Source organism: Physeter macrocephalus, chromosome 6, assembly GCF_002837175.3.
Source record: "Physeter macrocephalus isolate SW-GA chromosome 6, ASM283717v5, whole genome shotgun sequence".
Taxonomy (NCBI): domain Eukaryota; kingdom Metazoa; phylum Chordata; class Mammalia; order Artiodactyla; family Physeteridae; genus Physeter; species Physeter macrocephalus.
In genome coordinates, this window is record NC_041219.1 from 60,392,612 (window position 1) to 60,409,322 (window position 16,711).

Below are 16,711 nucleotides of genomic sequence, written 5' to 3' on the forward strand. Positions count from 1 at the left end.
TCCACCAGATCGCAACACTCCCCGCCTGACCCAAGGCTGCAAGTTTGTCCTCTAGGCTGCAGCCAAAGAATGCTTTACTGAGCCCCCGAAATGCCACTGTGTGTCAGGGTGCGGGACTAAGAATAGTAGTGGGGTCTGCTGGCCACGTTAACGCTGAGGGAGAGCCCTAATGCGAACAGTCTTCTAACTCTAGCGGGTCCCTGGAAGAGAATCGTCGATCAGAATGATAATAACTAGTGCAACTATTATAATAGAAATATCTAAAATTGTAAGATTTCACATGTGCCACTATCTCATTGGATTCTCACCACGGTCCTATGCGGGAGTCGTTATTGTCCTCATTTTTCTGGTGAGGAGCCTAGAGGTTGAGAGACTCAATGACTCAGATTCACCCGAAGATACTCACGCTCCGCCGCGGTGCCGCGAACACGCGGGACCTCTTGGCTGTGAGGACGTGGCTCCTGCGAATGACCTTCTCAGTCCGCTAGGGGGCGGTGTGAAGCTGCGATGCGCCCTTGGCTGAGCACTGGCTAGCCCTCCCCGTAGACGCGAAGCAGGCCGAGAAAACACAAGGTTGTGGGGCTGGCTCCCCTAAGTAGGCCTCAGAGCGCAGTGAAGTCACCACCGTTACCTGGAGAGGAGGCCTTTACACATATGCACAACTCCCATAGCAGGGTCAAACCCCATGGGGCCTTTTGGTTTCAGTTTTCTTTACTTAAAAGGTCACAGCTGATTCCTGCTCCTCAGAAACCACAGGGCTGACAATACCACTGAGGGAAACCTCTCAGTAATAGTAATAATAACAGCTAGTATTTATCGGGTGCTTAACTATTGCCATAGGCATGTGTTACTTTAGCCTAACACCAAACCTCAGGCGATCTAATTATTCGCCTTTTCCAGATTAAGTAACCGTGCACAAAGAAGTTAAGGAACTTACGAAAGGTCACACAGGAAATGTTATAGAATCAGGAAGCAAACCTGTGGGCACTCTGATGCTGGGGCCTCTGCTCTCAACCAACTCTGCCGTTTGTGCCCCCAGCCCCCTTATCTCCCTGAGCTCATGGTTTTGTCCTGGGAAGTGTGGCAACTTTACAGACTTCTCCTTAAAGGCAGAGGGAACACACACACACACACACACACACACACACACACGAACACACACACATTTTGTTTTTGTGGAAACTAAATTTCCTTGGCAAGGCCTGTGCAATGAAGTGTAACCAAATACAATAGGAGCTTGGGAAGTAAGAAGCTCACGAAAAACTTGCAGGCAAATAACACCAGCAAACAATGAACTCAAATCAGACAGTAATGCAGCAGGTCGCCAGCCAGTGGATGAAGGGGAGATTTTATCTGCATCAGCCACAATATGAGAATATTTCCTACCCTAGAAAACTGGAAGAATCGACTTCCCTATGTGCAAAGTAGAATCTCTGATCTCTCTGAGGAGAGCTGGACTTAGACCTTAGTACTGAAGGGAGAGAAATGACCAACTTCCTCTAGAAGGTTTGTTTCACAACTCAACTACCTAAAAATATAGACACTGCTTTAGATGTTCTCCCAAAGATAATGGTACCATTTTTGTGTGCCTCAGTTTCCCCCAGAGTCAGTGGACGAACAGCTTCTTGGTGACTACTACATTGAAATATGGGAGCAATTTGGTCTCCCTTCATGAAGATGTGTTATTATTTCTCATCACTTGAGTATAGTTAGGTCATTAACACAATGGGTCCAGAGAGGTCTCTGCTAAGGTGAGATCCAATAAAATTGTCAAGTTATAATTATAAGGTCTTTTTTATTAATAAGGGATTGTAGTTCTGTTTTACAGTATTAAAATATTTTGGCTTTCTTAACTTTTTCCATGGCTATCAAATTTTATAGAATTATATAATGTCAAGGCTTGAAGGTATATTAAATTGTACCCAGCTCAATCATATATCCAATGTCTTTTTTTAAAACATACGAGTAATTTTTCCTTAAATAACATCCCTGGTAATGGGGAACTCACTACATTGAGGAGAATAGTTCATCTTTGGACAATTATTCCTTCCAATAGGGAAAATATTGTCTTCCTGTAATTTCAACCTATTTGCCCCAGTTTTGTTCTGGGGGGCCATACATATAAAATTAGGTCCTTTTTTCTCTCTTCAGATGTTAAAAGTGGCTATCACTTTCAAATTTCTTCACCATTCTAAAAAAAGTGTACGTTTTTTCCTGTCTTATTCCCTCAAATTTCTCCAAAACCTAGCAAAGTGTCTGGCACATCAGAGGTGATAAAAATATTTATTGATGAATTAATGATAGATGACTCCTGGTCCTTAGTCTCTGATCGCATTAGTCTATGGTCTTTTGAAAAGGAAACACTGTAATTGAAACAGATTATCACAGATTTGATCTAATTAGAGAAGGAAAAAAAAACTATCACCATCCTTCCTTCTGGAAAATATGATTATATTAAACTGATTTGTGCATTAAATGCCGAATTAAGTGAAAAGGTAAGTCTGGCAGAAAGTGTGGAAAGTCTCCTGAAAGCATTAAAGAAATTCAAAAGCCTTTGCATCTACTTTCTCTAGAGTGAGATCCGTTTCCGGCAAGTGGGTTGAGCTGGGAGTGAGTGACATCCTGCAGATGTGTCCCTGTCCCTTCCTAATTCCTGCCCTCAACAGACAGAAGCCCTGAAGCACCTGGGAGCACGGAGCCAGGAATTTGACCCAGGGCAAGTGCTTCTTCCATTCTCCATTCCAAACCCCAACAGTCATGCTTCCCTTAGGGGGAAATTTCCAGAGAGCAAGACAAGTTCCTCCCTTGAGGAACAGGGCGCCCAGAATGGCCACCTGACCTTTGCAGATTAGATACTGATAACGGCTAGCCTAGTATTTTAGGGCCTAGTCAAGCATTTTTCCAGCATCTGGTCAAAGACCTAGCAATTACACTAAGTATCTTGAGCAATTCAAAAGAAATCTCAAAATTGATTCCTTCTTAAAAGTTATAACCATGGAGTAAGTTTATTTATTTTTATATTTATATTACAAAGGCAGTTTATAACAGGATACTAAGAACTCTAATTCAGTGCCAGAGATACAAAAAAGTTATTTACTTAACAAATGTTTACAGAGTGACTGAGAAATGCAGTGACTAAAGCAGAAGAGGCACTAGACAAGAGGTCAAAATTGCAGACTCTGGGCTCCAGCATCCTGGACTATATCCAGCATATCCTGGCTCTGCCAGTAATAATTAAGCAACCACGGGCAAGTCACTTAACTCATAGTACCTCAGTTTTTTCTTTACGTAATGGACATAAAAATAGTTTTTACTTTGTTGGATTGCTGTAAGGGTTAAATTAATGTATTTGTGTCAAATGCCTTGAATAAGGAAAACCATAATAAAAATTAGCTATTATTATTATTAGGTGCTGAAGGTGAAAAAGGCCCAGGTCTCCAAAGAGTTGATAATATTATTTTAGGGTGGGAACATAAAAGGAACATCCCCCTGGAAAGTTTCATGGGGAAGATGGGACAGTTAGAGTAAGATTCACCGGAATTTAATAAACACATTTCTGGGTTTATAGAGAGAAAGAAGGTAAACGGAGGGACTCTAGGCAAAAGAAGCGATGCGCGTGAATAGTAGTGTTCAAGGTGTCCTGTCATGTGAACTATAATCAGTTTGGGAACATAGAGGAAAACTGTGTTAATTGCTAGATCCTAAACCACTGAAGGCTGGAACTGTCTTAATCAACTTTGCATTACCCACTCCTGCAGAGTCTGTGACGGTTACGTAGCGATCGCCAAATAAATGATTATTCATCTGTATTGAACCGTAACATGGGGTAGGTGGGAAGGCATCATCAAATCCATCATTTCAGCAGTAAAATAGTGGCTAAACACTTGAGTTCTGGACTGTGAATCCAGGTCTTTGTGAACACTTGGGCTTTTGCCCAAGTTACCGTGTCCTTCAGAATGCAGGTGATGATAGGCATCATTTCGCAGGGTCATGATGAAAATTAAGCGAACTCATCCATGTAAACTTGTAACGAGCATATAGTAAATGATCGATTATTGGCAGCTATCATTATTATAACTTGAAATGGACCTTGTAGAATAATTAAAACTGTAAGAGTGACTATTCTCATTCAAGAGAAGTTCCTGACTGGAGGACACAGGGAGAGTGTGAGAGGAAAGGGGGTAGAAGGAAAGAAGGTTGTGAAAAACGGTCTGAAATGACATTTGGGACCAGACCAAGGAACGCTTCAAAAGCGGAAGAGATGAGGCATTATTCCGCCAGCAGAAGTTCTGGTAGAGTCATGCTTTAGGAAGACTAGCCAAACCTGCACCAGAAAGTAGGTCGGCTGTGACACGGCACAAGCAAGAGCTACTTCAGATTGAGCAGAGTGGTGGCCCTAGGCATGAAAGGAAGGACGCAGATACTAAAGACATTACAAAGGTGAAATTAAAGGGACTTGGTGGCTGACTGGATTGGCGGGGATGGGCAAGTCATCCCCACCGTAAGTTATGTATATGCGACCAAGAGTTGGCTTTAATTCCTCTAGGACATGAATGCCCAGAGTCAAAACGCCTATGCTAAAAATAAAAGGAGGGCTTCCCTGGTGGCGCAGTGGTTGAGAGTCTGCCTGCCGATGCAGGGGACACGGGTTCGCGCCCCGGTCCGGGAGGATCCCACATGCCGCGGAGCGGCTGGGCCCGTGAGCCGTGGCCGCCGAGCCTGCGCGTCTGGAGCCTGTGCTCCGCAACGGGAGAGGCCACAGCAGGGAGAGGCCCGCGTAACGCAAAAAAAAATAATAATAATAAAAGGAGACAGAAGAGGAGGATGAGGAGAAGGATAAGTCCTGAGATTCAGCTGAGAGTCTTGCCTGGTGGTGAGTGAACAAGTAAGAAAACACACTGTGGTGTAGCACTAATGGATCTCACTGGGTTAGAATAAAGTTTTAGGGCCCATGTTTTCTCTGGTGCTAGTACACATCCTTATGGGAAATTCTGAGACTGACTACAGTGTCTTTATCTGTTAAATATTTTGTCTCAAGATTGGACCCTTTTAATTCATGGGGTGGGGGGGGTCCATAGCTAATTGATAAGAAATAAAATAGTTATAACAATGAGATTTTACCTCAAACACATTAGGATTATCAGAAATACAAACAAAATAATGAGTGTTGACAAGGATGTGGAGAAATTGGAACTCTTATGCACTGTCGTGGGAATGTAAAAGGGTGCAGCCGTAATGGAAACAGTATGGCAGGTCCTCAAAATATTAAAAATATAATTGCCTTATGAACCAGCAATGCCATTTTTGGGTGTATATCCAAGAGAATTCAAAGCAGGATCTCAAAGAGACATTTGCATACCCATGTTCATAGCAGTTATTCACAGTAGGTAAGAGGTTGAGGCAGACGTCCAGCAATAGATGAATGGATAAAGAAAATGTGGTTTACAAATACAACAGAATATTATTCAGCCTTAGGAAAGGAAGGAAATCCTGTCGCATGCTATGAACAAGGTCACATGGATGAACAAGCGAGGTCGTATGGATGAACCTTGACGATATTATGCAAAATGAAATAAGCCAGTGACAAAAAGGCCAATACTGAATGATTCCACTTACATGAGGTATCTAAAGTAGCCAAACTCAGAAAAACAAAGTAAAATGGTAGTTGACAGGGGCTGGGAATAGGGAGAAATGGGAATTGTTGTCCAGTGGATATAGGGTTTCAGTTTTGCAACATGAAAAACTTCTAGAGATCTGTCGCACAATAATGTGAATATACTTAACACTATTGAACTGTACACTTAAAAGCAGTTAAGTGACAAATTGTATGTTATGAGTTTTTTACTGCAATTAAAATTTCTAAAAATAGTTATAAGTTAATAATGGCTAGATGACAATGATCATGTACCAGACACAATTCAAACTATTTTCCAAATTCTAGGTACTTTAAAAATATCATTTTAATTCTCATAACAATCCTAAATTATTATTACTGCATCCAGTTTACAGATGAGGAAACTGTGGCTCAAAGAATTTAAGTAACTTGCCCAAAGTCACAAAGCTAGTAAGAGGTTGAAGCAGTATTCAATCCAAGCAGTGTGGCTCAGAGTCAGTTTCCATCTTTTCTCTATACAAGCTCATCTCTACTCATCATCTAAGTGTCTCAGAGTCAATTTCCATCTTTTCTCTATCCAAGCTTATCTCTACTCATCATCTAAGTGTCAAGGGTAATTACTCATTACTCTGTTAGTTCAGGATTAATTCCTTCCTTACGTCTCTGCCCCAACTATATTGAAAGGTTCAGACAGCAGCGACCAGACTTATACAACTTTATGACATGTTCCCCAATAGGACCTAGCTAGGCGCTTTGCCCATTATTGTTGGGCCAAATGAGCTCAGACATTTTAACAGACATTGAAGCTTAGCAGAATCCCATCCATGTAAGATTTGAACCAGGAGATTTCATCCAGGCTCCTCACTGACCCAGTTCTAAATAGATGCTTCCTAGTAGATACATGTATATGTGTAACTGAATCACTCTGCTGTACACCTGAAACCAACACAACATTGTTATACAACCATGCGCCAATATAAAATTTTTTTTAAATGTTTTTAAAATAAATACATAGCTGCTTCTTTTCTGACACCAGATTGAGGTAGGTACCCCTGTGAGAGGCTGGAGAGGGTAAATGAAAGAACTTCAGTTTTCCCAATCACATTTTGAGTTACATAGGGAAAAAGCAGGAAAAGGTTTGAGTGTCTTTTGCTGACCTCTCCAAGAGATTTAATAGAAATGCACCATGGAATTTTATTCACCACTCTTTTCCTTACAAATGAGCCTCCTCTTAACCACCCCAGCACGCATTTAGGTAAAGCGGAATGAAGGGTAAAGGGTGGATAAAGAATGAAAGCGCCCGTTATTAGATTTGATAAATGCTGAAGGCAATCTGAAACAAAGTCACCTTATCTTCTATATACAGATTTTCTTTTCTCTTTTGATCCCTGGAATTTCCTCCAAGGAGTATTGCCTCCTACCCTTTCCCTTTGAAAAGCACATTAAGAGACTCTCTCTTAAGAACATGAGGCTCACTGCTCTGCCAGGAAGAGTCTGAACTGATGGCTCCTCCCAACAGGGCTACAGTCCCGTTGGCCACCTGACCTATCCCCCACTCCTCCCTTAGAGAATCACACCACCACCACTCCACCATCCCTACCATTGCCCGGACAATTCTGTTAAACCAACATTTAATTGAGTGAATATTAAGTGCCAGAAAATGTCCCGGGCGCACAGAGTTTAAAGGACCTTGTCTCCAAGAATCACACAGCCTAGTGGGGGGTGGAAAGGTTATAGAATATAATCTCAAAAAAATTAATTCTCAGCACCCGTTTTTTTTTAAGTCCTTTAAAAATTTTTTATTTTTATAATTAACGTATTTATTCAATGAACTTATGGTTACCGGGGGGAGGGAGGAGGGGGATAGATTGGGAGTTTGGGATTGACATGTACACACTGCTATATTTAAAATAGATAACCAGCAAGGACCTCCTGTAAAAAAAAAAAAAAAAGATAACTATGAGGGATGTAATGTGCATGATAAATATAATTAACACTGCTGTATGTTATATACGAAAATTGTGTAGAGAGTAAATCCTAAGAGTTCTCATCATGAGGAAAAAATATCTCCTTTCTAATTACTTTAATTTTGTATCTATATAAGATGATGGATGTTCACTAAACTTACTGTGGTAATCATAAGTGAAGTCAGATCATTGTGCTGTACACCTTAAACTTATACAGTGCTATATGTCAATTATATCTCAATAAAATTAGAAGAAAACATAAAATATTTATTCAAACAAAAATGAACACAGTACATGATAAAAATTTCAAACAATGCTTAAAAGTATAAAATTGAAAAGGAAAAATACCTCTGCTTCCTAACCGTGAACCCATGATTAACATTTTCTTCTGTATATTTCTTGAAAAAAAAATTTGTGCATTATTCTTGCTGCTCAGTACTCAAGGAGGATTATAGTCCATTCACTTTATGAGATAGTCTACATTTTATTCTTGGATTCACACATTTAACATGTATTTGATTCTTACTTTATTCCAGGCACTGCTTAGTTTTTTGTTTTTTTTTTAATAGAGTGAAAGATCCTCTCAATTCTATAGTGCTTTACAATTTTCAAAAGTTTCACACACATGATTTCATATAATCCCATAATAACCCTTTTACCCCCCTCTACCCCTGTATTGTCCCTCTCCTCTTCCCTCTCCCCCCTGATAACCACTAGTTTGTTCTCTACATCTTTGAGTCTACTTCTTTTCTGTTATATTCACTAGTTTATTGTATTTTTTAGATGCCACATCTAAGTGACATCATACAGTATATGTCTTTGTCTGATTTATTTCACTTAGCATAATGCCCTCCAAGTCCATCCATGTTACTGCAAATGGCAAAATTTCATTCTTTTATATGGCTGAGTAGTATTCCGCTTTATATACATATACCACAACTTCTTTATCCATTTATCTGTTGCTTCTATATCTTGGCAGTTGTAAATAATGCTGCTATGAACATTGGAGTGCATGTATCTTTTCGAATTAGTGTTTTTGTTTTTTCGGATATATACCCAGCAGTAGAATTGCTGTATCTTATGGTAGTTCTATTTTCAGTTTTTTGAGAAACCTCCATGCTATTTTCCATAGTGGCTACATCAATTTACATTCCCACCAACAGTGTAGGAGGGTTCCCTTTTCTCCTTAGCTCCAGTTTTAACCATTTGAGCAAATTTTCTGATTAACAACCCAGCACCCTCCCTACTTTAATGCCTCCTAGAGTTCATTCATTTAATTAATACTGATGAATCATCTGTTCTTTGCAAATTTTTTACTATCTCAAGGGCTCAAAGCTATGGATACAAATAAATGAAGTAAAAGATGTAATATGACAAGAGCTCTAAGAGAAGTACAGGGTATTCTGGTGAGCCAGAGGAGACAGAGATTACACTCAACTAATGATGGCTCATTAAGTCAACACTTGTTGAGCAACTCAATGAGTCAAGAACTATGCTAGACACTAGTGACATAAAGACCATCCCTGACTCTGAAGGTATTCATGGCTAATAGTTCAGAAAGCCTTCATAGAGGATGTTACATTTTAACTGGATCTTAAAAGATGGATAAGATCTCATCAGGGGAAATGATGGGTAAAACAGGAAGGATTATCAGGAAGAAGTAATAATCCAAGTAAATACACATAGTGGCGGAGATAAGAGAGTAGAGGACCCCCATTCAAGTAGCAGCAGTTAGTCTAATTTGTCGTAAAGGGATGTTGCAGAAAACATAGGAATTTGAGACCATGGAATGGAATGCCTACCTTGGAATAGTAGACCAAAGAGATTTGACTCACTGATAGATAACAGCCTGTTACTGAAGGCTTTTTAGTAGATTAAGCTGATGCAACTCATATTATATGAAGACAGGCAGTGAAAAAACATGTAAAGGAAAGATGAGAAGAGGGGCGTCACAATAGCACAGGCAAGACATTGAGTAGCAAGAATACTATATGATCATCAAGTTATGTTTACGTGGACGACGTGAGAAGTGAGGGTCCAGGGAGGGGAAAAGACGACTCCCAAGTTGTAAAGGGTGAATTATTCCAGTGACATACACAGGGGGTCAAACCAGGACCCAGTTTCTGAATGGTGTTAGGAGGAGAGGAGGTTGGTGAAGAGAGGATTTTCAGGTGGGAGCAAGATGAGTTTGGCTAGTGGAAATTGTGTTGCTTTAAGAGAATCTTGATGGAAATATCCCATAAGCAGCATAAAACATGAGGCTGAAGTCCATGAGATTTTGGTTTATGATGGTGATTTTGCTTTATGCATAGAGATGTGTTATTCATTTGCTCTGAAGTGATGACTTGACCAAACAGTAGATACGATTCCACGACAGACGGGGAAAGAAAGGACTGGGAAGGAGCTTGGTCTAGGAAGTTCTTTTATTTAGGACAATGGAGGAAAAGCCAGCAAAGGAGACAGAGAAGCAGAAAACCAGAGTGTTACACGAACACAGAAGACAAGGAAGGAGAGTATTTCAAGGAGATAGTAAACAGCATCAGATACAGCCAAGACAGGTCAAGAATAAAGGTGTTAAAAAAAAAAGTTATTATAAAAAAATTAAAATAAAAATAAATAGATAAGATTGCCTTACAGTTAAAAAAAAGAATAAAGAAAATTAAGGAAGTAAGCAGAGGAGCAAAAAGATCAAGAGAAAGTGAGGTGGGGTTTTTTTGGGGGGGAGCAGTTATTTTGGGGTTTAGGTAAAGAGTGTTAAAAAACAAAACAACAAGCCCCGAAAGAAGGCGTTTATGCTAATCCCCACGTCACCAGACTGAGACTTAATTAGTTTCAGCTCTCCTAGAAATGGAATCTTAAACCAGTCAGTCAAGATTCTCCTGATCAGCACTAGTTAAGAAATGTGCCTTTAAGTCCTTTGCCGTCTCCTGAAGGAAAGCAACCTTGCCGTGACCAATCTGCTTTTTTGCCCAGTATAACTCTTTTGTTCCTGCTTCCTTCTGCCTATAAAAAGCCTTTCATTTTATACAGGTCCTCGGAGCTTTTTTCTATCTGCTAGATTGGATGCTGCCTGATTCATGAATCGTTGAATAAAGCCAATAAGATCTTTGAAATGCACTCGGTTGAATTTTGTTTTTTAACAGTTGACAAGAGCATAGGCAGAGGGAAAGGAGAGAAAAGAAAGTAAGAGAATGAAAGTGTTAGACTGTAAAAGCGTTGGGGTAAATGATGGCACGGAGTTGCAAAAAATATGTGTAATTACCTATTTTTACTTTGGTTTTCTCCCATTAAAGTAAGCAGCTTTTAGGAAAGGACCAAGAGCTGTTCATGTTTGCACCCCAGACAGAGATTGCTTCTTACCCCTGATATGCATTCTTCCCTTCTCTCGCAGAGTAATAAAATCCCTGATGCTTAACCGGGCGTATGACAGCCCAACATGCAGACTGCACTTCCTGGAGGATTTAAGCAGAAGTAGTATTTGAAACCTCTATGTTTTGTTCTTAAAGGGAAAGGCATATCCTTCACTTCTACTTTTCTCCCTTCTGCTGTATGGGATGTGGGTGTAGTGATGGTTCATCTTGAGCCATCTGGATGAGGGCAACATCGCAGGGATGGCAGAGAAGATATAAAGGAAGGATCCTGCGTTCTTCTCAAAGTTGCAGAACACAGCCATCTTACCAGGCCAGAGAAGTAAACCTCTGTCCTGTTTAAAGCCTTGATAGTGTAGTGTGAGGTGGGATATACTGTCAGAATGCCCCAAGTATCCCAAACTAATCTGCATCCCAGCACATTGCATAGCTCCTATTAGCTGCTTCATAGAGATGCGAGGGAAGGAGGGAAAAGATGTCTAAGGAGACATTTTAGATGTTGGCAGGACTCTAGGAAGTGAAAGAAATTTTGCTTTAAGTGAGTCATGAAGACACAGGTTTGGTTCCTTGTGTTTCCATTTCTTTGTACCAAATCAGGCTACGACAAAAATCTCCAATTCTATCTTGCTTCACTTTGCTATTTATTTAGTGAAAGGCTTTCTTATTATAAGTCTAGTCTTAAATGAGGCAAGGATTTCCTTCTCTGATGTAGAGCCTTTTGTTCTGAGATGCGTGAGGTTTATAAATGTTTCAAAGGGCTTTCAAATCCAAATTTACTCTGATACCAATTCTGAGAGATTGGCAGAATGCATATTAATATCTTTCTAAAAGTGCACACCCAGTGTATTGTCACCTCCATAAATAGTTAAATATTGAGTGCTAACCAAGGAGATAGCAATCCAAGATGGTAAGTGACTTGTTCAAGGTCACGGCTCTTTAGTGCAATGCCAAGAGGTAGAACCAAGACATCTAGAATTCATCTCATCATAACAGACTTAGTGGACAGTAGCCTGCGCGTAAGCCATCTCGTCCAGAATAAGGTTTCTCTTGAAACACCAGGAAGTATCCAATTCCTCACTCTTTCTGTTTGAAACCCAAAATGTCTCGTGATTGGCATTTATTTCACCATCAGTTACGGGGAAATAAATACAAGCACATTTTCCTAATTTATTTTATACCTAAGGTGGGAAATAGTGAAAGGCAAGGAAAATTCTAATTCAGTTCCAAGTAGCTAAGATCAGTCCTTTCTCAACTTATTCCAGTCTTTGCTTCCATGAAAAGCAGCCCTTCCCATCAGAGCAAACACCTTGTTCATCTTCATTCTCTATCTGTAGCTGGAAGCACTACCAACAGCATGTAAGCTTGCATGTTCTCTTGCTTAAAGCACCAAAACATATTTGACGGTTTAACCAATAAAAATATCTTCTGAGAACTACAGCAAGAATCCATGGAATCTTAATCATGGGGAAAATTCTGGAAGGAGAGCCAGACAGATATTTTGCCTTCCAGGCCCCTGTGACTTATGATTAAGGTGCCTCATCCGGATGGCCTCGTGTGGGCATTACTCAATATCAATGATAAGGAAAACTTGCTGTGTTTCCTCCAACCACCCTGGCCAGCAAAGAGCCCCACTATGCCCAGAGAAATCAATTCCTTTTTTTTTTATATCCTCAACCATGTTCTTCATATGGTGGTAGGTCAATAAAATAAATACTCATTGAATGAATAAGCGAATAAATGACGAAACTGACCTTTGCAAATCAACTTTTTTTATACTCTCTGTTCTCAATTCAGTGAGCCATCCTATGACAGCCATTCTGTGTGATCCATCAGTGGGTGCCCAAAACAAGAAAAGTGTGTGTAACACAAGCCCAAAGATCCAGGAAGCCAGAAAAAAAAGAGTCCAGAAATTCTGAAATGTATCCTCTTTTTCCATGCAAGAAAATACAGGTGGGTGATATGGATAGGGATGAGAAGCCTGGGGTCAAGCAGAATTCTAAAGTCACGATTCAAGCCTCATTTTAGATGAAATCTGCAGGAATTTTGCCCTGCCTGCACTTTCTGTTTTTAACTAGTTAGGGAAATTTAATGGAAAATGGAGCAGCATTGTGCCCCTGGGACTCTGGCTAGTGACTAAACATCCTAGGGGTCTGTTTACAGAGGTTGTTTTGTCTTAACCCTAGAAAAGCAAAAATAAGGCTGGAGTATCTTACCCTTAAATCAGCACGGATACTAATCTGAGCAGGCAGAATGTGTGTTCAAGCTTCCTAAATGCACCATGCATAGAAATCAAATGGGAAAACTACCCAGTTTCTGATCTGTGAATCAGTATTATATGGCAATACCAATAGCCCCTGCACTTATATAGAATTTGACAAGTTGCAGAACAGTTCCCGCGCATTATCTTATTTGAGTATCACAACAGCCTTGTGTTGGGTGTTATTCCAATTTTATTGAATATCTTCAAGACTTGATACTGGTTATTCAGAGGTAAGAAAAATGGGTCGATCCATGCTTCCTTTTAAGGAACAGATATATTGGCTCCTTTGTCTCAATTGATGCCAACTTCATGCCCTAAAAAACAGCAACCAAAACCTAAATAACAGGGAGTGAAAAGGAAAGTTCTTGCAGTCCTGATAAAGGCAACTATCCAGGCCATCCAACCTTTAATTTTTATAATTACTACATGAAACCAAACCATCCTGCAGTTGTCATAGTGGGCTGCCCATCTGTAAAACTTCACAGACCCGGAGGGTTTTAGAACAGAAATAAACTCAGGGATTTATGGCCCAATACCTTCATTTTAGTGAGGAGGAAGTGGAGGTTCAGAAAGATTAGATAAGATTGTCTGGCTTCCAGTTGCAACACTGCCTCTTGGCAAATTCCTTAACTTATCTATACCTCAGTTTTCCCATATGTAATATGGGAATAACAATACCTATCTCATGGGGTTGTGTGAGAATTAGGATAGTGCCTGTACTTAGTAAGTACTAAAAAAATACTGTAGCCAGTACTACAATCATCATCATCTACCAAGCGCACATAGAAAAGTTGGGACTAAAATCTGCCTTTAAATCCAGTGTTCTTTCTACCACAGGACGTTATCTAATTCTGTGGGAAGAGCTCTTCCTCCCCCTTTGAGGTGCCAAAGGCATTAAAAGTAAATTCTTGTTTTCCACATCTAAATGCATAGTAGAAACTGGATTCAGAGAAAATGGATTCAGAGGCCATGGGCATCTAAGAAATTGGGTATTAGATAGATATCCACCATCACCTCGAAGAAAGGCACAACTGGTTATCTGGAATCTGTATTTGGATGGAGAGTTTCAGACAAACAAGCTACAGAAAAATAAAACATGGTAACTTCAGTAATAGGGTCAAAGAGTATATAATTCTCCCTCCTCCTTTCTAGTGGCTGATTTCCCATTGTCCTTTATGTGAAGAGGAAGTGGGAAGGAGTATTTTTTACAAATTAGAAAGTCTGATATTCAAGAGTTATCACAGACCAAAAAAATAAATAAATAAACTTACCCATGGGTTAGAAGGAAGGGAGAGAGGCACAGGCAGAGCCCAGAGGGGTTTTAAGGCAAGGAAACCACTCTCTATGACACTGTGACGGTAGACATGTGTCGTTATAAATTTGTCCAAATCCATAGAATGTACAGCACCAAGAGTGAACCCTAATATAGACTGTGGACTTTGGATGATGGTGTGTCAATGTAGATTCATCAATTATAACAAATGTACTGCTCTGGCAGGAGGTGTTGATCACAGGGCAGGCTATGCATATGCAGGAGTAGGGGGTTATGGGAAATTCTGTACCTTTTGCTCAGTATTGCTGTGAACCTAAAACGGCTTTAAACAATAAAGTCTATTTACAGAGAAAGACAAATACTGTATGATATCACTCATAGGGGGAATCTAAAAAAACACAACAAACTAGTGCATATAACCAAAGAGATGCAGACTCGCAGATGTAGAGGACAAACTAGTGGTTACCAGTGGGGAGGGGCAACACAGGGGTAAGGGGGAGAAAAGGGTTGTTACGGCCTTATATGAAATCGTGTGTGTGAAACTTTTGAAAACTGTAAAGCACTGTAGCATTTAAAGAATCCTTCATTCAATAGAAATTTAAAAAAATTTTTTTTAAATCAAGTCTATTTAAATAAATAAGCAAACTTACTTGTCGAAGTACAGAACGGGCTGATTCCATCCCAAGGTCAAATGTCCCTGGAATAATAACATGTAACAAGATACAGTTGTTTCACTTCAAGGGCGCCAGAGCAGTTAGGCCCATTACTAGAGAGAGTCTCATCAGAGGGGAAACCAGTCACACCACTCCAGAAATAACTCTGCTACAGACGCATGTGGAATAGAGTCACAGAATGTTAGACTATAAGAACCTAGAGAAGAAGGTCTGTCTAAATCCTCTTTCTGTTTCCCAGAGCCTAGCCATAGGCCTGGAACAGAGTAGGTTTTCAAAGCTTGAGAAAGAACAGGAAGAAACTCTCCGGGACACAATATTCCTGAGATTAATATTGGTGTGATCATAAGACCCCATTTGTCCACTGTGACACTGGGGTCCCCTGTGACTATATGGTCCAAGAGAATGAGATCAGATTCTGGAGCCTGCTGGTCACATCTTCGCTTTAACAGATCCTAGTCACCCCGACCTGCCCCATGAAGTACAGGGCCTTGGTTTCCATAGTGCTGGCAGAGGAGCCCTTCCCCACATCCTGGGACTACAAGAGGTAGCAGGATAGGGGTCAAATTTCCACCCGTCCTCCGATACTTTCCTGAAGAGCAGAGTGTCACCAAGGCCAGAGCCCCAAGGGCACAGTGCTGATGCTGTAATCCTACTAAAGCCCATAAAGGACATCTTAAAATCTTACTGGAAGTAGAGGAAGAGCCCTAGACTCCTAAAACAGTATTCAAAAGACGAATTTACTTGTAAGTTTTTCTATTGTTATTTCTTCCACCTCCTTATCCATTGGATTCCCAGGCAGGCTGTTGGTTGTACTCTGAGTTATACTCAGTCAGGATTGCCTTTCCAGCTGTATTCCTCACTGCAGTTAACTTGAGGCTGTTCTGACTGCTTCTCTTTGGATTTCTCAGTGGGTTCTTTCCTGGATTATTCACTAAATGATTCAAATGACCCTCCAGTGAATTCCTACCTGAAATCCTGTTCGCAAACGTCACTGAATTCTCCACCGGTGTGTCTCAATCTGCGGGCATTGTTTCATGCAGAAGACATGAAATAAAAGGCAGTCGAGCAAATACAAGCAAGAGACCGAATGTTTCAGCCAAGTCTACGGTAAGTCTCTCTCCCACCTCCCTCACTCTGAGACGGGAGTAGAGGGCACGTCCGTGGCTCGCCACCATCTGGAAATGCTCTCTGCGCTGTCCAGTACCTTAGCCATTAGTCACAGGTGGCTGTTGAGTGCTTGCGTTTTAAATTTTATGTAATTTTAATTATTTTAATTTATATAGTTATCTACTGCTCGCAGCTACCATACAGGACAGTACAGCCTTTGCTGCCTTGCTTGTGTGACAGAGAGACTTAATTCTTCTCAGTTAAGGAACTGATGCCTTTTCCCTGCTACTTGTCCAGTCCAATTTCCCTTGCCAGGAATGAGAATTTCCTCAGAAAAAAAATTTGGAAATAACTGAGAGGTTTGGACTTCACCAGCACAGACACACTCTGAATCACTCCCATAAAGCCATGCTTATGGCCCTGCTCCATCCACTGACCAACCTGGTGG

At 40.5% G+C, this 16,711-nt stretch overlaps 1 long non-coding RNA gene across 1 annotated transcript in view; it reads left to right on the plus strand.

Annotated features, from left to right (window-relative positions):
* The window catches only part of LOC114486470 (uncharacterized), a 32,840-nt gene extending 16,688 nt beyond the window's left edge, over positions 1-16,152 (plus strand). The window contains exons 2-3 of the long non-coding RNA XR_003680260.1: positions 12,744-12,899; positions 16,065-16,152. This is a non-coding gene — a long non-coding RNA (uncharacterized lncRNA). The remainder of the gene's footprint in view (positions 1-12,743; positions 12,900-16,064) is intronic.
* The last annotated feature ends 559 nt before the right edge of the window (positions 16,153-16,711 follow it).